The sequence below is a fragment of the Podarcis pityusensis genome (assembly GCF_964106645.2).
Source record: "Podarcis pityusensis genome assembly, chromosome: Z".
Lineage (NCBI taxonomy): Eukaryota > Metazoa > Chordata > Lepidosauria > Squamata > Lacertidae > Podarcis > Podarcis pityusensis.
The window spans coordinates 23,054,957-23,071,493 of record NC_138044.1 but is presented as its reverse complement, the minus strand read 5'-3'; positions in this window follow the sequence as shown (position 1 = coordinate 23,071,493).

Below are 16,537 nucleotides of genomic sequence, written 5' to 3'. Positions count from 1 at the left end.
TACTCAATCTGCCGGAGCCTGTCTTTGCATAAAGGGGAAGTCCCTAACTCACCAAGTGTTTGCGATCCATTGGCTACCCTCACCTGCTTTAGCCAGCCAGTTGATGCCTTTATATGATCCACAGAATGGAGCAACTCTATGCTGAAATGTAGCAGCATATGGGTCTTATTAGTTTCAAGAAAAACCAAGTAGGTTCCTAAAAGTATGCATGGCGTGGCATATTATGGAGACAGTTGGTAGAGAGGTGTTTTCTTCATGGAATCATAGAATTATAGAGCTGGATGGGACCCCAAGGATCATCTAGTTCAACCCCCTGAAGGAGTGCCATTGGCAGGATCCCTAGCAGGGTAACCTGCAGAAGGCCCCAAAATGGAGCATTCCAGGGTGGATGGAGCCATCTTGCAGTGGCATCAGACCCAGTCCAGGCCCACTCACTGTTCCAGTTCCAGGCTTAGTGTGGCAATTGCCCTGTCTCATCCCCATTTCCACCCCATCTATTGTGAGTTCAAGGTTGCAGGTGCAGCAGTTGCCCTGCTCCATAAAGCCCTAGCAGATTTGGATTGTGCTCTGAGTGTGCCGCTCAAGCCCATGATAAAACATTCCAAAGTCCATATTGGGGCAATGCCTTTACTAGGGCAACCAAAATTTCATGAAACAGTGTGCAAGCTTTCAGGTTCATCAGAACTCTTCATCAGGCCTCCATCAGATTCTAGAGAACTTGAACACTTGCACACTATTTGGCATTTTGGTTGCCCTAAGAAAGCAAAAATAATAATAACAAATGTCATTCCATTACCCACTTAAAAAACGGAACAAAAACAATACATTGGTCCTTAGCAGGTTGGTTGCCCCCAATTTAAACTGGGTTACACCAAAGACAGCAACATTATTTCCTTTTCTATCTCTGTGTTTAAAGGAAAGCAGGGGGGCTGTGGGTCCCTCATCTAAAAAGATGGAAGTTGATTCGGCTACTTTTCCAACAGTCTCTGCTATCCTGGTTCTCATGCTGACATGAAGGTTGCAGGAAGCCTTAGAGTAAGCCATTGTAGCAAGTGTCATTTCAATATCAGCTTCTAAACTTGAAACTGATTAACTTCAGCCCTGCTTTTGAATGAGAAATGAAATTTATTCTGCCACAAACAGCTCCAGCTGAGGCAGCTAAGCTGAATGTGAAGAAATAAAAGTCCTCTTTAAACATATTGAATCAAACATCTGAACAGAGGCAGAATTTCATGAAATTTCATTAGCTGGTGAGTTCCTAAATCACTGAAAAAGTAGGGAAGGAAAGTCAAATTTAGGCTAAGCAAAGCCAGGGTGGTAAAAAGTATCTATAATACCGGTATGTTGTGTCAGTAAATGATCTATTTTATCAGCAGCAATGAATGAAGCCTATAGAAGTGGAAGTTATTTGCTATTAAAACACCAAAGAAAATAAGTTTGCTATACCAGATAAACTTCAATTTAAAGACACAAAAAGCATTGGGTCCTATCAAAACTCATAATGCATCCCTGCATTAGCTAAGAATATCAGCTGTGAGCTGGGAAATCCTGCATTTGAATCTCACTGCAGCAGTGGTTACCAAACTTGGCCCTCCAGCTGTTTTGGGAATACAATTCCCATCATCTCTGACAACTGGTCCTGTTAGCTAGGACTTGTAGTCCAGCAACAACTGGAGGGCCAAGTCTGGCCACCACTGCACTACAGAATATGCATAAAAATATGTATATAAGTAGGGAACTGCAAGGAAATTTTGCAGTTGAGGCTTAAGAGTAGTGCTCCTATTCAAGACTTCATTTCTACCAGCAAGGGAACATGCTTCCCCATGAAGCAATGATGACCACAATCATAGAACTGTAGAGATAGAAGAAGGCTCTGAGGGTCATCTAGTCCAACCCCCTGCAATCCAAAGACGATTAGACAAATTCATGGACGAGAGGGTTACTGATGGCTACTAGCCCTGACAGCTATGCTGTACCTCCACAGTTGGAAGCAGCAATGCTTCTGAACACTAGTTGCTGGAAACTGTGCTCAACTCAACTTGTGCTCAACTCTTGCGTGTTTCTGAGTTGTGGCGCCCGCCATGTGGAACGTCCTCCCATCAGATGTCAAGGAAATAAAAAACTACCTGACTTTTAGAAGACATCTGAAGGCAGCCCTGTTTAGGGAAGTTTTTAATGTCTGGTGTCTTATTGTATTTTCAATATTTTGTTGGAAGCTGCCCAGAGTGGCTGGGGAAACCCACAGGACGAACAGTTATGTGCTAGTGGTAGTCTGGTCCCACCAACAGTCAAAACCAGGGTTTCCTAAACTTGGGTCTCCAGCTGGTTTTGGACTACACTTCCCATCATCCTTGACCACTGGTCCTTCTAGCTAGGGATGATGGGAGTCATAGTCCAAAACAGCTGGAGATCCAAGTTTGGGAAACCCAAGTCTAGGCACAGCATTATGTCACAGCTGGAGTTTCTGGACCAGCCCAGCGGCGACAAAATACAACCTCATTGCAATGATTGAGTCTTGAGGTTAGCAATAAGGCAGCTACTATGTTCCTAATTCTGGTATACTAAGCTCTTGCCACATAGTTGAGTCTTCAAAATAGAGAGTGGAAGGGCTACTTATGTATGCCCAGCAAGGTCTTAATGTGCCTTAAGTATGTCTTTAGATCAGACCATGCTGCAAATGTGGAGAGGTCAAGTGGTCATTGATGCCTGACACCTTGACAGGCTATAAGCCTCTGTGTTTATTACACACACACACACACACCCCTGCATTATTACATTCATATCCCATATTTTCTCCAAGTGATATCCAGGAAGCATGCAAGGGTTTTCCCCCTCTCCATTATACCTTCACAGCAACCCTGTGAGGTAAGTTAGGTTGAAAGTGGGTGACAGAGCTCAAAGTTTCCCAGTAAGCTTCATGTATGAGTGGGGTATTGAACCCTGGTCTCCTAGGTCCTCATCCAGCACTCTGTCACACCACACTGTCTCTTAGGTTGCATGGCGGTGTGTAGCATCTTAGCAGAATGCTGTGGAACATCTTCAGTCTCTGGCAATTAAAAGTTCCATTTCTAATGGTCCTTTACAAGATCCACAATCTGTTTCACATGCTGTGAAATTCATCAGGATTTGTGGCTGGTGTGTTTGCACAACTTGTACCCTAAAGTCTCAAACCTGTATTTTAATCAGGTATCTTAATCCAAGGGGGAAAGCCAAAGCTCAGTGGTAGGGCCTCTTCTCTGTATGCAGAAGGTCCCAGGTTCAGGCCCCAAAATTTTCAGGTAGAGCTGGAAAAAGTTCCTACCTGAAAGCCTGGATGATCACACACCTCTGACCCTTGGCCTTTTCACTACCAGCCAGGTCAGGGAGAGACCTACCATTTGGTCTCTTTCACAAAGCCACTTCCTTTGCTACTCTAACAACCCATACTTAGGGACCATTAACTGTCTGGTGTCTTATTGTATTTTCAATATTTTGTTGGAAGCTGCCCAGAGTGGCTGGGGAAACCCAGCCAGATGAGCGGGGTATAAATAATGTTGTTGTTGGCATCTGGTTGGCCACTGTGAGAACAGAATGCTGGACTAAATGAGCAATTGGCTTGATACAGGAGGTTTTTCTTAGGTTCCTAAAGATGATTCCACTGAGGCATGATGTCAGTGAAATGAATAATTCATCAACACAGGAAATAAGACCTCTTGCACCTGGCATCCCATGATGGAAACTTCCCCAACATACTGGATGTTAATCTAGGACTATAGCAGAACATTGACACTCATTTATCCTATACCTTATCTGAGCATGCAGGCCTAAACATTGTATAATATGCTAAATATATTAATATGAGATCTTGGGTGGCCGTCTGTCATGGGTGTTTTAGTTGTGATTCTTGCATTGCAGGCTGGGTTGGAAACAAGTCTCGGCAGAAATGAATATGTAAGGGGTTCTAAATGACTTGAAAAGAAAATGACTTGATTTCCTTACAAAAAAGATTATGGAATCTTGGGTTAGCAAAGATGCAGGCTGTAAAATCACATTTTAGAGATATTCAGTTCACTTGCAGGGAGCCATGGCCACATGATTTCTTGCTTGTTCCAGGCAGGAAAAAAAGGGGAGGGGACAGAGCCTGCTAAGATAAACACATTGGCAACTTGAGCTCAGGGCTCAGGTTAACCCTGTTATGCATGCAGATGTGAGCCAATAACTGCATATAACAACAACAACAACAACAACAACAACAACAACAACAAACCGGGCCTTGGGCATGGACTTTTAATTCTCTTGCCCTCATTTCACTACTTACATGAGTGGACCTACTTAAGACATAATCTATCCAAGAGGGGAGTAGTGTAGCTGGGACTCTTGCTTCATCAGCAATTCCCCACACAGGGTTGGCCAAAGTGCATTATGTTTTTGGTTTTGTACTGGGTCTACAACTGTTTCCTGCCTTCTAATCTTGTCATCCCTCAGGATATAGAGATCTCACACAGAAGGAAGTGAAGTCTAGCATAAAGTTCCAAGCAACTTGCACAGAAACAACATGAAGTTGTACATTTCATCCATTCTGATCCATCATTTACCTATGCTCTACTGTGTACTTCAAGTTTCCTCTAGTTTACTGATTCTGCAGACCTAGCGAACCTAGCAAGGCTCAGCAAGCTTTGGGTTGAACTGGGCTTTGGGTGAATTACATAACTCCTGGGTGGAGGGACCAAATAGAGGTTGAGGATAAATTGATCCAGTTCGCATTTAAAGGCAAACATTCCTAGTTACCATTTCCAAAACAACATGCAAACCTAAACACAGCGATTCTTCAAAATTTGCCCTTCTCTGAATTTTGCAATACAGTTCTACAGCCAAATAATGTGTACTAAAATGCATATACTAAGATAAAGTGTCCATTAAAATACATATATTAGTGAAAATATCATAAAAATGCATTGTATTAGGGGAAATGGTTAGCATACAAAAATTTGCATATTTGGAGAAATTTGCAGTAAATGCTGATGGATTCTCATGAGAATCAGAAACTGAAATTAACAGATTCACCCATCCCAACTCCCATGGATCATGCAATAGACTGTATCTAGCTCTACAAAGTTGGAGATAGTGCTCTGAGGTCAAAGATGGAGATCCAATGTTAAAGTCTCCCTCCCAGCAGCCTGCAATTGTTTTAATATCTAAATGGCACCAGAGCTCTGACTTTTAATTTTATATACATATATTATTGAAAAATTTCAGTAGAGAAATAATGTGGAAAAGGTGGAGAGAACTCATAAGAAAAGAAAAAGAAAGAAAAGTGCTTGAAACTGTGGTGCAGTACAATATTGACTTAAGATGGGCCAAAGTGTTCTGGGAAGGGCCCTAAGCTATCTTGGTCACCTGACACATCCCCAAACCAGGAAGATATTTAGTTACACTCTGTGGAGTTATTCATCCAGACAAGGTGACATTTGCTTCACTGGTGAGTTGCTTCTTACTCTGCAAACAGGTCACCTTCAGAGGCACTCAATACTCTGATGTAGTGATATGGCTCAGGGAGGCCAACAGAAGCTTTGCTCCACACACCAGAGCCAAATGTCACAGCTTGCCTCTTGTGAGATCAAGATGCTGGAAAGGGATAGGAGTTTTTGCCACAGGTACTTCTTCCTGCTGTGTGCCTAACACAAGAAAGGGACAGTCCCAACCACCACCTACCCCCAGGCAAGGCTTTTTGAAAGGAAGGGAGGTGAATATTTTCAACTGCCAGGGATTTATGATATAGATGAATTTCTTTTACTTGCTTTGCAGAATCCTGTTGTTCAGCAAGCCATGAAACAACAGGCAAGACTTATCTATGTTGTCAACGTCACGTTAGAAGCCATGGAAGCTTCTCTCCCAATCAGAGGCAACACCTTCCGCCAATGACTGAGTGGGCCTGACGTTGCACGCGCATGACATTGCATGGTTGGGAGGAAGCTGCATGCACCAAGCACCCCGTGCCAGTGTCGCTATGCCAAGCGGCGCTGAGCATGCTAAGCTGAGCGCCGAGCGCCAAGCCACCTCAATGGACAATGGCTCCTCTCTTGTGCTTGGCCTCCTCTACACTTGGCTTTCTCTGCACTTGACCTCATCCAATATTGAGGGGGCTCCAAACAGTTCGGCCCCCATGAGCTGATGCCCCTGCTCCCAATACAAACAACAACTTCAGAGGTGCGAATTGCCACCAACTTGGTGATATGGGACATCGCCAACTTGGTCGGCTTCAAAAGATAATTTTTTTGAGTATCAATGGTTTTCAGCCATGATGGCTAGGTTGTACATCCACTGTTGGAGGCAGTATGCCTCCGAAGCCTAGTTACTTGGAATTGCACGTGGGGAGAGTTGCTGCTGCACTTGAGTCCTGCTTGAGGGCTTCCCATAAGCATCTGGGTGGCCACTATGAAAACAGGATGCTGTAGTAGGTGGGCTTTTGGTTGGCTCAAGCAGGCTCTTCTCGTGTTTTTAGTATTTTTTGCCAGGATTGTGGCAGGGAAAGGAAGTCCCTGCAGCACTGTTGCTGCTTCTCCACTGCCCTGCAGTAAAGGTAAAGGGACCCCTGACCATTAGGTCCAGTCGTGGCCGACTCTGGGGTTGCGGCGCTCATCTCGCTTTACTGGCTGAGGGAGCCGGCGTACAGCTTCTGGGTCATGTGGCCAGCATGACTAAGCCGCTTCTGGCAAACCAGAGCCGCTTCTGGCAAACCGTTTACCTTCCTGCCGGAGTGGTACCTATTTATCTACTTGCACTTTGACGTGCTTTCATACCTGCTGCTTATTATTTTTACTTTTCCAAAATGTGCATTAGGCAGACACCTTCATTATACTGTTTTATTTACATATGAATTTCCAACCATTTATATGCTGCTTTCCACCATAGTACTAAGGGGTGTAAGGTTATAAAATATAAGGTGAAGATAAAACCAGCTAAGACTAGCCATAAAATAAGAAAACATACTTAAAAAGTCAGCTGAAATATGAGGATCTTCACCAGGAAGTGGGGTTCATCTGATTTGAGCCAGGATAAACTCAAACCAGGATGAACAGTTATGTGCTAGTGGTAGTCTGGTCCCACCAACAGTCAAAACCAGGGTTTCCTAAACTTGGGTCTCCAGCTGGTTTTGGACTACAATTCCCATCATCCTTGACCACTGGTCCTTCTAGCTAGGGATGATGGGAGTCATAGTCCAAAAACAGCTGGAGATCCAAGTTTGGGAAACCCAAGTCTAGGCACAGCATTATGCCACAGCTGGAGTTTCTGGACCAGCCCAGCGGCGACAAAATACAACCTCATTGCAATGATTGAGTCTTGAGGTTAGCAATAAGGCAGCTACTATGTTCCTAATTCTGGTATACTAAGCTCTTGCCACATAGTTGAGTCTTCAAAATAGAGAGTGGAAGGGCTACTTATGTATGCCCAGCAAGGTCTTAATGTGCCTTAAGTATGTCTTTAGATCAGACCATGCTGCAAATGTGGAGAGGTCAAGTGGTCATTGATGCCTGACACCTTGACAGGCTATAAGCCTCTGTGTTTATTACACACACACACACACACACACACACACACACACACACACCTGCATTATTACATTCATATCCCATATTTTCTCCAAGTGAGATCCAGGAAGCATGCAAGGGTTCTCCCCCTCTCCATTATACCTTCACAGCAACCCTGTGAGGTAAGTTAGGTTGAAAGTGGGTGACAGAGCTCAAAGTTTCCCAGTAAGCTTCATGTATGAGTGGGGTATTGAACCCTGGTCTCCTAGGTCCTCATCCAGCACTCTGTCACACCACACTGTCTCTTAGGTTGCATGGCAGTGTGTAGCATCTTAGCAGAATGCTGTGGAACATCTTCAGTCTCTGGCAATTAAAAGTTCCATTTCTAATGGTCCTTTACAAGATCCACAATCTGTTTCACATGCTGTGAAATTCATCAGGATTTGTGGCTGGTGTGTTTGCACAACTTGTACCCTAAAGTCTCAAACCTGTATTTTAATCAGGTATCTTAATCCAAGGGGGAAAGCCAAAGCTCAGTGGTAGGGCCTCTTCTCTGTATGCAGACAGTCCCAGGTTCAGTCCCCAAAATTTTCAGGTAGAGCTGGAAAAAGTTCCTACCTGAAAGTCTGGATGGTCACACACCTCTGACCCTTGGCCTTTTCACTACCAGCCAGGTCAGGGAGAGACCTACCATTTGGTCTCTTTCACAAAGCCACTTCCTTTGCTACTCTAACAACCCATACTTAGGGACCATTAACTCACCAAGAAGGTGGCCTGGTTATTCCAACAATTGAATCCTCCATTAGATTTTAACCCTTGCTGGATTGAAGAATTAGAAGGGACTCGGGCAAACATTCTATCTCCACTCCCCACCTACCCCCACCCCCAAAACCCCCTCACGATACATTTTCTGAATCTTTTGCTATTTTTATCCGGTTGTGAATGACATATTGTGGCAATGTCTTTCTTGAGATAACCTCCTAATAATGCCTTTGAGAAGCTATCATACTGCAAATTGTGCTTTATTGAAATCAGAGACGTGTGTCGAAATCTTCAGCTGACAGATAGAACTCATTTAAGGTTTCAGAAATGTTTGCTGCCTTCTTGGGAAGAGTTTTCTTCACTGCCCACACATTTCTATTTTTAAACCCGTCTTACTCTATTCTTCAAAGCAATTTGCTTTAAACTGCAGCTGTACATTGACAAACCACCTACAAAGAATACTTCAAAGCTTCTCCCTTGCTGACACTGGAAGGTCCTTTGACACCACTGTTACACTTTTCACTCATGCATTTATTTCTAGACTGAATGGAATGGCAGAAGGCTATTTCACATGCTACACAGCAACAAGCCCCAAACTGCTGCCCCTGCTGCAATGCAGCAGCCAGTCCTGCCACACATAGCTATTATCCCTGCTCTTCCATCCCCGCCACCCACCTGCTTCCTCACTCAGCCCCCTGCTTCCTGCCATATACACTTGGAACTAGGGAGGAGGAATAAATTTAATTCTGTTTGCATTTTAATGAGAAATTACCCAATTTGCACTTCTCCAAGCAATACATGAACCAAAACACAGCTATCCTTCAAAATTTGCAGTTACCTGAACTATGCAATGCAAACCTTCAAACAATGTGCACAAAAATGCATACATTCAAAAAACCAGTATACCCAAATGCACTATATCAAGGTGCATGTATAAAAAATGTCCATACATTCATCTTTAGTCAAGATAACTGTCTGGAGCATGATGTTCTGCACTTACATTCTGCAAACATTTTACAACAATGATTTTCCAAGCTTCTAAAATGCATAAGGAAACACCACAAGATCATGGGGAGCCTTCTCCATGAAGAGGGATATGCTATAGTTACTGTTCCCACCCCCCACACCATTGTTGTTTTATCAATAGCTATTTGTAAGAGTGGGTGGGACGCGGGTGGCGCTGTGGGTAAAACCTCAGTGCCTAGGACTTGCTGATCGTATGGTCGGCGGTTCGAATCCCTGCGGCGGGGTGAGCTCCCGTCTTTCGGTCCCAGCTCCTGCCCACCTAGCAGTTCGAAAGCACTCTTAAGTGCAAGTAGATAAATAGGGACCGCTTTCTAGCGGGAAGGTAAACGGCGTTTCCGTGTGCTGCGCTGGTGCTGGCTCGCCGGAGCAGCTTCGTCACGCTGGCCACGTGACCCGGAAGTGTCTTCGGACGGTGCCGGCTCACGGCCTCTAGAGCGAGATGAGCACGCAACCCTAGAGTCGGACACAACTGGCCCGTACGGGCAGGGGTACCTTTACCTTTACCTATTTGTAAGAGCAAAAAAACACAGAGATGTAAGAAGAGCACTTCTGGATCAGGCCAAAGGTCCATCTCTTCCAACATCCAGCTCCAACAGTAGCCATCCAGATGCTTCTTCTGTGAAGCCTGCAAGCAGGACTTGAGTGCAACAGCAACTCTCCCCACTGGCTGCATCAGCAGAAGAATCAAGGGAAGTAATAGAACTGCTCTATTTTGCCTTGGTCAGACCACACCCAGAGTAGTGTTTCCAGTTCTGGGCACCACAATTTAATATCCTTATTATTGACAAGCAGAAATGTATGCACCAAGATGATCAAGGGTCTGGAAACCAAGCATTATGAGGAACAGTTGAGGGACTTGGGTGTGTTTAAAAGGAGACTGAGAGGGAGATATGGGGGATGCAGCATGTTTGTTTTCTCCTGCTCCAGAGGCCAGGACCCAAACCAATGGATTCATGTTACAGAAAAGGAGATTCCAACTAAACATCAGGAAGAACTTTCTGACAATGAGAGTGGTTTGACAGTGGAGCACACTCCCTAGGAGGGTGGCAGACTCTCCTTCCTTGGAGGTTTTTAAGTAGAGGTTGGATGGCCATTTGTCATGGATGCTTTAGTTGAGATTCGTGCACTACAGGGGGTTGGACTAGATGATCCTCAGGGTCCCTTCCAACTCTACAATTCTATGAACTGGCACACAGAGACATGCTGCCTCTGACACTGGAGAGGGAACACATAACCATCATGGCTAGTAGCCATTAATAGCCCTATCCATATTTTTGAGTTTTGAAACATAGGGTATGAGAAGCAATAATCTGTAACATTAGTCTTTCAAAATGAAGCTTTCTTTCCGAAAGAGGAAGGAGGATCACTCTCTTTAAATGCACTTTCTTTCTTTTTTGTCTATTTGCATTTCTGTCAAGCAACGAACACCAGTTAATCAGTAAGCCATGTTAAAGTTGAGAGGAACTGAGAAAGCCAGTGGAGGTCAATAAACTGAACTATGTTGTGATCACTTACCGAATATCATCAACTCAATTCTAAAATGGGTAATTTGTGGCTGTAATAGTAGGAAACAGAAACATTTCCTATGATGTATTAAAAGTGCCATCTAGTGGAGAAAAGTCATTTTCAAGTATCCATTTGTCAGTCTGAATTGTACTGCTGCTAAATTTTCTGTATCTTCCAAGTCCAATACACCAGCGTCCAATCTGCTTGGCATGCAAGCGTACAGAATCCCAACCCACAACTGCATGTTCAGCATCCCACTGCAGTTTGCATAAAGACCTGAGGACTTGGCCGTTAATAATGAATGCAGCAGCAGCATTAGAAGACATTGAAGGTCGTTGTTGAACTGAGTACCACAGAATTCCCCCTAAAACCCAGCCAGTCATGGAATGAGGCCCAGAGTGGGGAGTTGTTGTGGCATTATTCTCTCCCCCCTCCCTTATTTGCAACCTTCATGCTTAGCAGAGCAGTTTTGAAAGCTGCAATGTGACCCCTCCCCTTTGCTGAGAGAAAAGTGTTGTAAGACTGGATACCATGTCTTTCTGGGATTTTCACAAACAGCTGGCACATAGGCAAGGGGGCCCAAGACCATCTCTGGGAAGCCAGGTTCTCAGAATCATGATCCAGGTGCAGTGACCAGCTGTCCATATGTGGCCAGGCTATGAGCCCATTGAGGCTGTGAGGAAGACCTCATGGAATGTGGTCTGAAGGCGCATGAGGTCACCACCTTGGTGAAACTAAGTAGGTCTGGGTCTGGTCAGGGCTTGGGAACCACCCACCAAACACCACCGCTTTGGGTTCCATGGCAGAAGGAAGGCAGGTAAATAAAAGTAAGAAAATAAGTTAATAAATCTCTTTCAGCTCCTTGGAACTCTCGATATGGATGGTGCCAGCTGTCAGAACCTCAACTGCCCCCCAAATGGAAAACCTTGCAGGATTTGCTACTTTTTCTTTGGTATCAAAATGTGTAGAGTTTGGCACTAGCTGAGAAAATAACCCATAAATGCTGTATGGTAGGATATTATCTTATATGCAAAAAACACAGTGCTCCCTCAGTACAATGTGAAATTTTATTTTCCTAATGGTCTTAAGTACCTTAACAATCTAATGTTAAGTCTCTCTAAGATATACTGGGCTGCTTTTTTGTACTTCTGTTACTTTTATCACATTATTTTCTTTGATTTACTTCAATGAAATCTTTTAATAAGTTAGTAAGTCTCGAAGGTAACAAAAGGCAGTTTTAGGGAGTGGGGGCAGGATCACATATTGCAGGGCCAATGAAAAGCTGACCTTGTATTGTCAGGACAGTCTCAGAAGCAAAAGTCCAGGGCCCCGTGAGGCAGAGTGAGCAGGGTAGACCTCAAACACAGTAGGGCCAGCTTGTCAGTAAGTACGAAAGAAGAGCCCCTCTGGATCAGACCAGAGGCTTGTGGAGTCCAGCATCCTGATCTCACAAGATAAAAGCACAAATAAGTAGTTGAAACCACTAGGTGTCTCCCTTGCTGCGTTTGGTTTTTGTTTTTTTAAAAAAGCATGTTTTATGCAGGAACCTTCTGCCTTTGGTCACAGGACAGTGCTTGGGTTGTGTGTATGGTGAAATGGACAATAATAATAAAAAGTAGGAGGTGATGCAAAATACCTTTCTTTGTCAGTCAGAGTAGATCAGGGGTCAGCAAACTAAGGCCCTTCGGCCAGTTCAGGCCTAATTGCCTTCAGGATCTGGCCCACGGACTGTCCATGGATGAGAGTGGGGATTGTGTTCATTCGGGATGCGCCATTTTTCCCCCTGCACCATTCCATTCCCCCTCCCTCCCTCACACAGGAGGGTGCCTCCTCCCTCCCTCCTTCTGGCTTCTCCCCGCCCTGTCTAGAGAAGGAAGGGGACTGGGCTGAGCTGGCTGAGTGCCATTTTAAGCAGCCCCTCTCCAGAGCCAGCCCTTTCACGCCGCTCATCTTTCCTCCGCGGCGGCCGCCTCCCTGGTGCTCCTGTGGGCCAGAGAGCGGAGCGGATGAGCTCACTCTGACTACCCACGAGAAGCAGCAGCAGCAGTGGCAGTGGTGGTGGTAGCGGTAGCCCCAGAGAAGGTAAGTGCAGTGGCTGGGGCTGGGGCTGGGGGATGGGGAGGAGGACTACTTGCCCCCCTAGCCTCTTCTTCCAGCTCCCCCCCCCCCCAGTGCCGTTTCTCTGGCCCGCCACAAATTCTGAGGGACAGTGGACCGGCCCGCAGCTTAAAAAATTTGCCAACCACTAGAGTAGATGATACTGGGCTATATTTTGATGGCATATGTAAGTCGGCCTTAAGTGGTGCTGCCAACATTTCTGCCCATTAAGTTTGCCCTGATTATTAGGGAAGAAACTAGTGTGCAAAAGCTGAGGCAGGGGGAGGTGTCATGCAGACTAGTGTGCATATTTAGAGCACCCTTTCCCAACACAGTGCTCTCCAGATGTTTTGGAATGCAATTCCCATCAGCCCCAGCAGATGTTTTTGACTAAAACATAAATACAGTATAGTTAAAGCATGGAATTCACCTCCACAACTTAGATGGCTTTAAAAGAAGGTTTGACAAATCCATGAGGGATATCAATTACTATTAGTCACAATGGCTATGTTGGATGCCATGTGGCCCTGAATACCAGTTACTGGGAATCACAAATGGCAAGAGTGCTGTAACACTCTGGTCCTGCTTGGATGCTTCCCATATGTATCTGGTTGGCCACTGTGAGAGCAAGATGTTGAAGTAGGTGGGGTTTCAGCCTGATCCAATAGGCTCTTCTTATGCTCTTATATTAATTCCCATGTGGTTGATGGGAGCTGTGGTCCAAAAGTTGTAGCGGCACTAGACTGAAGGCTGATTTAAGCCATCTAAAAGGACCACAGCTAGGTGTTACAAGAGGAATGGAAACAGCAGAATATCAGAAAGGGAGAGAAGAAGGGGATTAAAGGTGGCTCCAAATTCTGAAAAAGCCAAAGACCTCTTTTCGAATGCAGATGCTCCAACATAAAACAGATTTGAAATTGCAGGTGCTACAGCAGTATCTGTGCAGGCCTACTGGGGACAAAGGACAAGCAAAAGAAAAAAGGAGAATGAAACTAATTGATATGACCTGTGCCGGATTTACATATAAGCTAAACAAGCTATAGCTTAGGACCCCACTATCTTGGAGGCCTCCCAAAAAATTAAAGGTGAAAAACCGGATGTACATTTCCAAAATATAAGATAAAAAACAAATAAAATAAAACCTAACTACATACAGTTAGAGCTTAATAATTATTTCACTATTAAAAACTTCTTAATTGTATTTCACCATTAATATACTTCTTTTTAATTGTATTTCAGTTCAACAATTACTTTGATTAAAATACATATTCTGTTATGTGCAAATGGCTTTAGGTACCTATTAGGTCCATCAATTACCATATAGCATACATTCAACACAAAAAACAGTGACAATTTGTTGTTGACAAAGGACAGCTGGACATATAAAGGGCCCCATTACCTTCAGTAGCTTAGGGCCTCATCAAACCTAAATCCGGCCCTGGATATGACCACTTGAACTGGGGTGTTACCAGATGGGCTCAGAACAATGTAATGGTCTTGTCTGCTAGTCTCTCCCCAGCAGTGGCTTCCACCAGCTAGTACAAGGGGAGAGTAAAACCTGTATAGGCTCAGTAAACATCTCCAGGGGTTGATCCTTCTTCTCATCCGCAGGCAATTAAAACTATTTAGAGCCGCTCAGTGGGGAAATGCACTGTGAGAGGGCAATTGCTTTAACCAGAGAGGAAATTGGGGGTGGGGGGTGAGAAAAGTCTAGATGTCTTAATTGATTTTACACACCACAAAATTTAAAGCTGTTCCAATCCGGTATCTCTTTGAAGAGATGATTTCTGCTTTTCTGAACTGAATTACGATCACTATATTCAGTCTTTTCCTACCGGGGCACTCCAGCTGTTTTTGGACTACAGCTCCCATCAGCCCCAGCCAGCACTGTGGTCGAAAAGCAGCTGGAAGACACCAAATTGGAGACGGCTTCTCTATTCGATGTATGGTAATTGCTTAAAGATTCCGCCTCTATGGAGCCATCTGTAGGGCTGCTCTGCTCTAAGCTTCCGAAAGGAAAGAGCAGGATATAAATGTAATAAAATTAATCCTGTTCCCCATGCAAAGCATGTAATTATTTAAAATAGTTCTCGTCTCTCACCATATAAAGGCAGCCAGATTTTGGAAAATGTTTGAGTTAGTTAGTTTGGACTCTTGGTACTCAAGGGTCTGGCAGACAGCCTTCTTAGGAAAAAATTCTCATAAACTGAAAGTCTCTAAGAGGTCTAGTAAAAACAAAACAAAAAACAGCCCCCCCCCTTTTGCATTATGGTTTAATTTATGTCATTTACAAATAAGGAGGCATATGGACGGATTATCCCTCCAGCTAATGGGTTACATGAAAATACTATCAATAAGATTCAACACACCCATGCTATTTTCTTTTGTTTTATGATATTTTATTTTTAATCATATCTCTGTTCTTATGGTGTATACATATGAAAGCAAGGGAAATAAGAATAACGCAAATTTTTTTACCCTGAGGATCATCTAGTCCATCCCCCTGTAATGCAGGAATCTCAACCAGATCATACATGACAGATAGCCACCCAACCTCTGCATAAAAACCTCCAAGGTAGGAGAGTCCACCATGTCTTGTGGGATCTGTTCCACTGTCAAACAACTCTTACAGTCAGAATGTTCTTCCTGAAGTTTAGTCAGAATCTCCTTTCTTGTAACTTGAAGCCATTGGTTCTAATCCTATTCTCCAGAGCAGAAGAAAACAACTTTCTCCATCCTCCATGTGACAGCCCTATAGATATTTGAAAATAGAGACTACACTTCTGTTGATGCTTGCTTTGTTGCTGCATCACACTGTTCACTCATGTTAAGCTTGTGATCAACTAAGACCCTTAGATCTGCCATCTCTCCCAGAGTGCTGCTTCAGGTGACTATTTCAGAAAGGCTCGTGATAGTGCTGGCCCGGGCAACTCCTATGGGTTTTCAGCATCATCTGAATGAAGACTTAGCTATTTGTCCAGGTAAACAAAATGTAAGAAGAGCTCAACTAGGCCAAGTCAAAGGAGCATCTGTTCTCTGTTCTTTGAGAACATCCTGTTCTCTGTTCTTTGAGAACATCCTGTTCTCAAAGTAGCCAGTCAGATACCTTTTCTGGAAATCCTACAAGCGGGACTTGAGCACAATAGTACACTCCCCACTTGTGACTCCCAGAAACAGATTGCCTCAGACAGTAGTAGTAGAACATAACCATAATGGCTAATAGTCATTAACAGCCTCTCTCCATGAACTTGCCAGATTGTCTTTTTGACTTGTTCAAGTTAGTGGTCATCATTACATCTTGTGGTAGCAAATTCCATAGTTTAACTATGCACTGTGTGAAGAATATATACATAACAATTTCCTCACACCATGCCAATGTCTTCCACTGGTAGGGACAGGAAAGCGTTCAGCATAATATCATAAGGACACCAGTATGAAAGAGCACAGGATGTTTTTACAACCTTTGCAGATGTATCATGAAGATTCTGCCTACAAGACTCCAGAATCAATGGATTAAACACTACAGAAGCAAATTTGGCAGCCGTGTAAATCTGTTTGAAAGTCATTCTAGAATGCACCTTGAGGAAACAATCACAAGTCATTCATCCTGTGCTGGAATCCTGTTTGGAAAAGAACAT